We start from the raw sequence: 8,028 nt of genomic DNA on the forward strand, positions 1-8,028 counted from the left end.
TATTTTAAAATCCAACTCACATTTTAAATCCAACTGGATCCAGAGACATTGGAGGGAGTTGGAGGGGGAACTGAAAATCTTGGAAAACGCTCAGAGTGTAGAGATCGAGATGAAACTTGGTGGGAAGAATAAGAACATGTCCTAGATAAGTTGTTGACATTAAACGGACTGATTCTGCTCTCATTGGGGGAATTGCGTGGGTGTTAATTCGGAAAAATTAGACAAATTACGGTATTTTTATCTTACAAATGGGTAGCCAGATCTTAACGCAACTGCTAAATACTTCATATTAAGCATTATATTTCACAAAATAAATATATATGCCAAATATCACGATCATAGAAGCAGAGCTAATCATTGGCTGTTTTCAATACTTTTCAATTGCAATCCAAATATTATTTCAATTTCTCTAATAACTTTCAAGGTTCTCTCGGAATAGGACAAATTGACTATACTTATGCAAAGAAGGGAATAATCTATCGATTGAATTTATTTTGTTGGTTGAATACTGTAGATGATTAGTATTTTTGGTTGAATATATCGATAGTATCGATATTGATGGTTGAATATTGTAGATTATCAATGTTGGCGGTTGAATATAAGTAGAGTTTATCGACAATTCACAGTACTGAGAAAATGAGACAATGGGTTAAACAAGTTGTTTCACTTTTGCTTTTACTGATTTTAGGACTAACGAATGGCATTTTCGACGGAAATATAATCGGGTACAATAATAACAATAATTTTATTATTCTAAAATCCCTAGGGTCTTTAAAATACAAAGTTTAACAATTTATCCCAATTAATTTGCATAGTGCAAATAAAAACACTATATAAATTCTCTATAATTCTTATAGGTTTTAGAACTTTAAAGCTTAAGTTTAAAACATAAGTTTTAATTGGTACTTAGGTTTTATTTTGACAAATAAAGAAGCAATCCTTTAACTTCGCAAAACTTGACGCGAAATATTGTAAATTTGAGTAACCAATTTGATTGGGGTTATTCAGCAGGTGTTACTTCACATTCATACTGTTCAATCAGTTAGACTAAGTGTCTTCAATCAGTTTTTTCAATCAGCTTTTTGAATTTTAATATAGACGCAAGATGAACAGAGGTTTGTGTTTTGTTTTTCTCGAAGAAAGGGTACAATTCCTTTGCTCAAGAAAAGAAACTGTTAGTGCTTTCTGATGTAAAGATTATTTCTAATTAAAGAGATTCTTATATCAAAGCTATTTTTCCTTGTCTTCAAATTCGAAAAAAGAACTGTTCGTTGATTCCAATCAAAATTCTATAAGTTTAAACAAGGAATTCATTACGTTTCTATTTTTGAGTTGATTACTTGTTTTTGTTTTTTTGTTGTTTTTTTTTTTTCAAATTACGCTAAAGCTGCTTTCCTGAAAGAAGAAAAAATTGGGATTTAAAATTTGTAATATTAAAACTTGCTTTCTTATCTTTTAAGTATGATAAAAAATAACCTTTAATTAACAATAATAAAAATTCTTGAACTTCTGTCATTTAATTCTATAAACCTTCTTGTGTTTTGCTTGGTCCTGAATTAAGAAAAGGTATTTTCCGGAAATATTACTTTTTCGGGTAAATTTTTGTATTCACTGTTTGAGATACCTAAGAAATAGACATACCTTTAGAAGCGAAGTTTTATTCCAAATCAAAATATAACATTCATTTTGTTTGGAAAGTTAAATAACCCACACCCTACCCCCAAATGGTTAAATATATACCTTGAATTGTATATTTAAGGTGAGTTTCCTAATTGTCACTCTTTTTTTAAAACTAATTTAACGATTTGTCAAAACAATGGCAATCCCTTTCTTTATATTATTTTGGGTATATATTTGTCTGTTAGTCGGGGGGGGGGGAAGTCAAAGAGTAACATTACAACTGAAATTAATGCAAAATTTTGCTGCAGGATAAAATTCTGATTCTAAAGGTACAGTATTGGTCATAGAGCTATCTCAATGCCCAGAGAATCGCAACACTGACCCTGTTTGGTGTCATAACTCTTTTTCTCCAAAGAACAACTTGGTTGAATAATGGAGCAGTTAATATTAAAATTGTTTTTTCTTATCTTTAAGTTAGTAAAAAAGAAAATCGCCAGCAACAATATAAATTACAATTTTGGCTGTTAGAGCCCTACAGAATTAAAAACATTGAAACTTGACCCATAATTTTAAGGGGGCAAGAAAAGGGCTGCCAAAATTGAAACCTAAAACCTGACTAAGTCTTTTCAAATATAATTGGGAAATTTAGGCCTATGCAGAAATTTCAAGTTCCTATCTAAAAAAATACGGAATTTTGTATTTTTGGCCAGAAGGCAAATCACGAATGCGTGTTCTTTTTTTCCAGGGGTGATCGTATCGGCCCAGTGGTCCTAGAATGTCTTTTACGCTTCTCCTCCACCCCACTCTGTTCGAAACGCCACCTCTTACTACTACTGTGACCAATACTACAATTAAGGCTAAGGGTGTGAAGGTGAAAACCTTCTTATCCTTAACCTTCAAATATTCAACCCTCAAACCTTGAAATATGCAGGGGGTTTCGGAAAAAAAATCAAATGACGTTGTTTGCATGCAAGTTGTCAATTCAAGCAAATTTCTCCAGCGTAAAATTCTCATTGAAAAACTAAATTCCTGGAACCTTCCCTTATCATCGAAAATTATCCCCGTGGAAAATCCTGCCAGCAGATAACTCCACTTCATCTCCCGAGAAATATGTGCATACTTCCCAATAACAAATACTATATGTAAACAATGGGCAAATTTTGTAGTAGTTTTTGACAGAAATAATATTTAGGTGGCGACACTGACACCGATAGAACTATTCCAGAGTCACTATTATTCCTCAGCTTCCTATGTCGCTTCTTACCTGCAGTTCAAAAGCTTGATATTTTTATTTAAATAAAAATAAACTCGAGCGACGATCAGTCACAAAGTGTGATATACAGATACCTTTATTTTTGAGGCGGTCACATAGGACATATAAGAGTCAGTGATCATTATACCTCATAATTTTCAATTACTTCCTTCGCTTTTCTAGAACATACCTTCGAAAGCTTGGCTTTCAAATCCCGGAATTTTTCAACCAATAAAGACACTTCAGTGGCTCTATCTAACTGCTCCCTTGCCAATGCACTTGCAAGTCTCTTATAGTGTAAAATTACAGTTTGAATGAAATTCTTAAAATTTGAATGTGTTAAATTAAAGAAAAAACAGAAAATCAATAGGACTGGAAACAGTAACAGAAATCTTAATTTTTCATCGGTTCTAGTTTCTTTCATGTTTTCTTTTCTTTTATATACATAGATATTTTTTATTTTCATCCAAAACATATAAATTAAACAAAGAATTTACCATTAACGGCCACTCTTAAGACAACTGTTCACGTATCTTGGCCTCTTCATCAGGGACAACAGATCTATCGAAGCTGAATGTATGTCCTGAATCGCAAAGGCGGCCTCAACAATGGTCCAACTGTCTCGCTCTGTCTGATCAAAGCCCGGCATTACGCTCAAAACAAAGATGCGTATATGCAACACCACTGTAAACCAAGTTCTTCTCTACTGTGCTAAGACCTAACCTGCTTCTGTTTCGGTCCAAAGCACCTTAGACACTACTCAAACCAAATTCCCCAGACAAATCAAAGATATTAAGTTGTAAGACTTTTTTCCAATATCCAACTGCTGTCACTTATCAGCCAGACACATAATTCACGTCAGCTCGTGGGTTTCAGACCGCCTTGTCTGAAATAGCTAAATAGGAAACTTATAGTCCCTTGACCTGAACAAGAATAAACAAAAAGACAGATAAAACTCCACAAAAAACCTCAAACGAGACCACGGCCAGTAGAGAGGAAAGACTAAAACAACGCGGATATTTCGCCTGTATCCAAACTAGGTGTCCTCAGCACGAGATAAAAAGAAAAAACCCACTAAACTAAAAACAAATAAAACCACCACCAATAATAATAAATACAATTGTCAATTTACAATTAGAGGTACAATTTAGAGGTGAATTTTACAAACAGGTGTTTGGTTTGGCTATGGGGGCATCTCTCTCCCCTTTGTTGGCCAATCTCTTCATGGAATCTATTGAAACCTCTGCTATACAAAGTTTTAGGCTCTCCCCTTGTTTCTGGGGTAGATTCATGTTTCTGGGGTAGATTTATTAGTCAATTTCTATTTTGTAATTTCTACTTTTTCTTTGTCAAAAAAGCATGCAAAATTCATTTTAAAAATGTAAAGAATTGAATGTAAAATCATATGTAATGGACAGGAGCATCTTGCTTAAGAATTAGGAAGTGGTTGTTGTCATTTCTGGGACAGGCTACTTTTTTGTGTTATGCCTTCCCCTTGTCTGTATCTATTAATATCTATTATAGATACATTTATGTATTAATGTTTGATTTTTTTATATATAAAAAGATATCATTCTACAAGTAAAAACTCTCTTAGGTCCATAGTGTCCACTGATATAGCACAAAATAAACATAAAAACTCAGGAAAGATTCAGGCATTCGAACTAAATCAAATACTACATTCTGCAATGTTTTATTGCTTTGATATTGATGTTGGCAACAAAGCACGCTCACATTATTATGACGCTCTCAATGATTTATTTTGGTCTATATCTATTAATTTTTCTTTGTTCTCTGGTTTCTAGTGATTCTTTAGGATAAACTTGCACTGCCCTTATAAATTCTTGTCCTTGTAAATAATTTACAGGTTGGGAAGTGAAAAAAAAGTTCCACTGGAAGTCAATACATAAAGAAAATCAAATGTCTACATCTTAATCCTCTCGTAATGTGCCAGAGCAATTTGACAAATCTGGATGAAAAGCAAATTTGAGTAAATTTGTAATTTCAAAGATTTGTTTAAGTTGTCTACTTTTTTGGGAGTGATTTTTCTAGTTTCGTTTTGTCTTTTGACAGTTTCTCTTTCTTTATTTACCTTAACTTTTTTTTTCTTTGTTTTAATGCTAATATTTATTATTAGTTTCAGGGATCCGTAGTAAGCCATGATAATCAGAAATGTATAGTAATGAATGAATCAAACAGCTTAGACATAGTAGTTGAACTTTTAACAGATGATATTAGTGTACTTGTAGATCAGACAAACTTTTAAATTGAAGAATAATGCCTGTAAGCTATTATTAGCCATTATGGAAAGCCAAACAGATACAGAGAGTGCAGAGAGGATTTTCGGCAAAATTAATTCCAGACAGATGGTAGGTAATATGTGATGGTACACGTCAATTTTTGCTGATCTCCTTACTAAGTCATGCAGTGACAAGTTTCAATGGCTTCTATGGGGGGAGGGGTGCTCCTCCTTCCTTTCTCCTGATTTGTATGCCCTTCCCATCTAGATTTTAAAATATATATATTCTGGGTATTGTCATTGAAAAATACCCTTTTTTGTATATTCATGGAAAAAATTAAAAACAAAATAATATTTTCCCCCTCCCCCTAATTTTTGTGAATTGACGCCACTGACAAGATTTCAGGAAAATTTTAAAGAAAGTGACTGAGTTTAATGGATTAAGCGCCAAGTTTCAGGAATTGATATTTGAGCTGATTCCCTAAAGTTTTATCAGTCAGAGAAAAAGTTAAAGAAGAAATATCAAAGAAACATTCCAGAAAGCGATTAGTCCAAATTGTATGTCCTTTTTCATATCTAGTATTTATTTATATATATATATATATCAATTGCCGTCGAATAAAAAATTCTATCTGTCTTAGTTCTGAAGTTGTTTTTTTTTTTCCATTGGCCAACTTTCTAACGTCACCACTTAGAAAGGAGTGGAGGATAAGCTCCAATTTCTTTAGCAATGAGAGAACTTTTAAAGTTTATAAAGCACACCTGAAACCATTTCTCTACCGCAATCCCATGTCCGAAAAACCTAATGATAAAATCAGTTGAAATCACGAACAGAAATGGGTAGCAACAATAGATGGCAGTACTTTCAGACCCGTGGGAAAATGCCGCGTTTTTGCTTCTGTCAATTTTTCTATTTATCACTCGAAGAAGATGTATTAGCTGTGGAGCCGGGTATCTGCCGCATATATTTAACACTTATAGATTTTAGTCCATCTTCCATTTGAAAGTGGTGCCTACCTGCTTGCCTGCTAGAACGGAGCTTTCCACTCGAAAGCAGAAACATGGTTTGATGAAACGAAAGCTTGCACAACTTCAGATACTTCTCTCTGATATAGGCTATATAACTCCACTTCACTTAGCACACCATAGTCTCTGGCTCATGGACAAGCGAAAACCATCTTTTTTGTCCCTAGGCAAGAGTTCTGCGGAGCTTTCCAAAATGTAATGCCATATTCATCAATCCAGCCTGAGGTCCACACTTTCCGTAAAAACCGCACAGGTTAGACACTTACCAGTGTCCAGGAATAAGCCGAGATCGGCGGCATAGAAAAAAAAAACGGGACAAAACCAAAGTGTTGCTCTCGCAACACAATAACCGTCGATGCCAGGACTAGATCCAGCCACTTTGGGATTTCAAGTTTTGAGAGGATGAAAAGTAATGAATTCGACTTTGCGGCTAAGTGGACCTTAAATTACCAAAAACACTAAGAGTGGAACTTGATTTTAAGTTGGTTAAATGGAAACTTTCACTGCCATATGTGTCTTAAAAATGAGGAAAATTCTGGAGCTCAATTTTCAATGCAAAAGATCTCCAGATGCAGTTTGGTAGATTTACCCTTAGCGGGCGTCAACTTTGAAAATAAGGAACGCCTTTGAAAAACCAGTTGAAAATGAGCGAAAAAAACCACATAGTATTGGGGCTCTTGAAGCTATAACTTTCCTGATAGCTATAGCAAAAGATAGACAATGCTATAAATCTAGAAAAGTTTTTACATTAATTAAAAGTAAAGAAATAGATGAAACATTATAGTAGTTTCATTTAAATGTAAATACAACACTATGACAACAAGCATGCCAAATATATAAAGTGCTCAAATTTGGTATTTTTTTTGTAAGTAAAACTATAAATTTGGTATTTTTTTGTAAGTAAAACTAAACTAAGTTAGACAAGCTTGAAACGCAAGTAATTAAGCAAAGCAGTTCAAAACCATAAGGTTAGAAGTAGGTTCACTAAGGTCAGTTTTGGCCCAAGATTTAATACCTTTGAATGCTTCTGCTTGATCTGCCTTCTTGGTAGTCGGGTTAATTTTAGGTATTCGTTATTTTTTTATTCCTCATCATTGATTCTTTTTATTTGTCTATTCTTTATTAGACTTTAGTTATTCTTTTTTTGAACTCTTTGCTTCAAGATTTTCATTTTTTGTTCTGTTCTTTTTCAGGTCTATTAACTGCTTTCCGTGATTTGAGTTATAGATGGTGCTTAAACACAATCACAGGACAACAGTATAGACTACTTTAGATTCAAATCCAATCATAATGCCCCTACAGATGCTCTATTCACAATGCTCCAGTATATTCACCATGCTCCATTACTAAAGGAAGATTTAGCTTAATGTTCGCTTCACAAGCACCCATTATCAGTACCATTTTTGTTTTAAATCTTGAATAAAATTAAATCTCTGGCTTTGTAGGAGTTTTCTCTTCTAAACTAGAGCTGTTCAATGGAAAAACTACAAATAAAGCCTTACCATCACATAGGGTTTGTCATTGCTACCGAAAGCACCGCCCAACCTTCTCCCTTGGAATGTCTACGCGTACCAGTTTACATCTTGGTCTTGGCGGATAAAGACCAACTGCAGATCAAATTGGAACCTGTTGTGTCGTCCAACGATAAAACTACACATTCAAGCCATACCTGGTTAAGGAGGGAGGCCTGGCCACAGCTGTAATGAAAGTATTGAAAAGCTTAATTTAATGATGCTCCTTGTAACGAGGAGCCAAATTTCTTTAGAATATTTAAGGCTAAAACAATTTGTTGAGGACATTTCTTGCCTCTCTGACTTACTGAATTTAAGATGCACAAATGTATTAACTGAGATACAACTTCTTTCATGATTGTTTCCCTTAAAGTTCTCGC

At 34.0% G+C, this 8,028-nt stretch overlaps 1 long non-coding RNA gene across 1 annotated transcript; it reads left to right on the top strand.

The window, feature by feature from the left end:
- Window positions 1-4,410: 4,410 nt before the first annotated feature.
- Window positions 4,411-7,575, top strand: LOC136027102 (uncharacterized). Its single transcript, XR_010617496.1, has 2 exons — window positions 4,411-5,241; window positions 7,331-7,575. It is a non-coding gene; the product is annotated as an uncharacterized LOC136027102 (long non-coding RNA).
- The last annotated feature ends 453 nt before the right edge of the window (window positions 7,576-8,028 follow it).

This window comes from Artemia franciscana, chromosome 5 (genome assembly GCF_032884065.1).
Source record: "Artemia franciscana chromosome 5, ASM3288406v1, whole genome shotgun sequence".
NCBI classification, from domain to species: Eukaryota; Metazoa; Arthropoda; class Branchiopoda; order Anostraca; family Artemiidae; genus Artemia; species Artemia franciscana.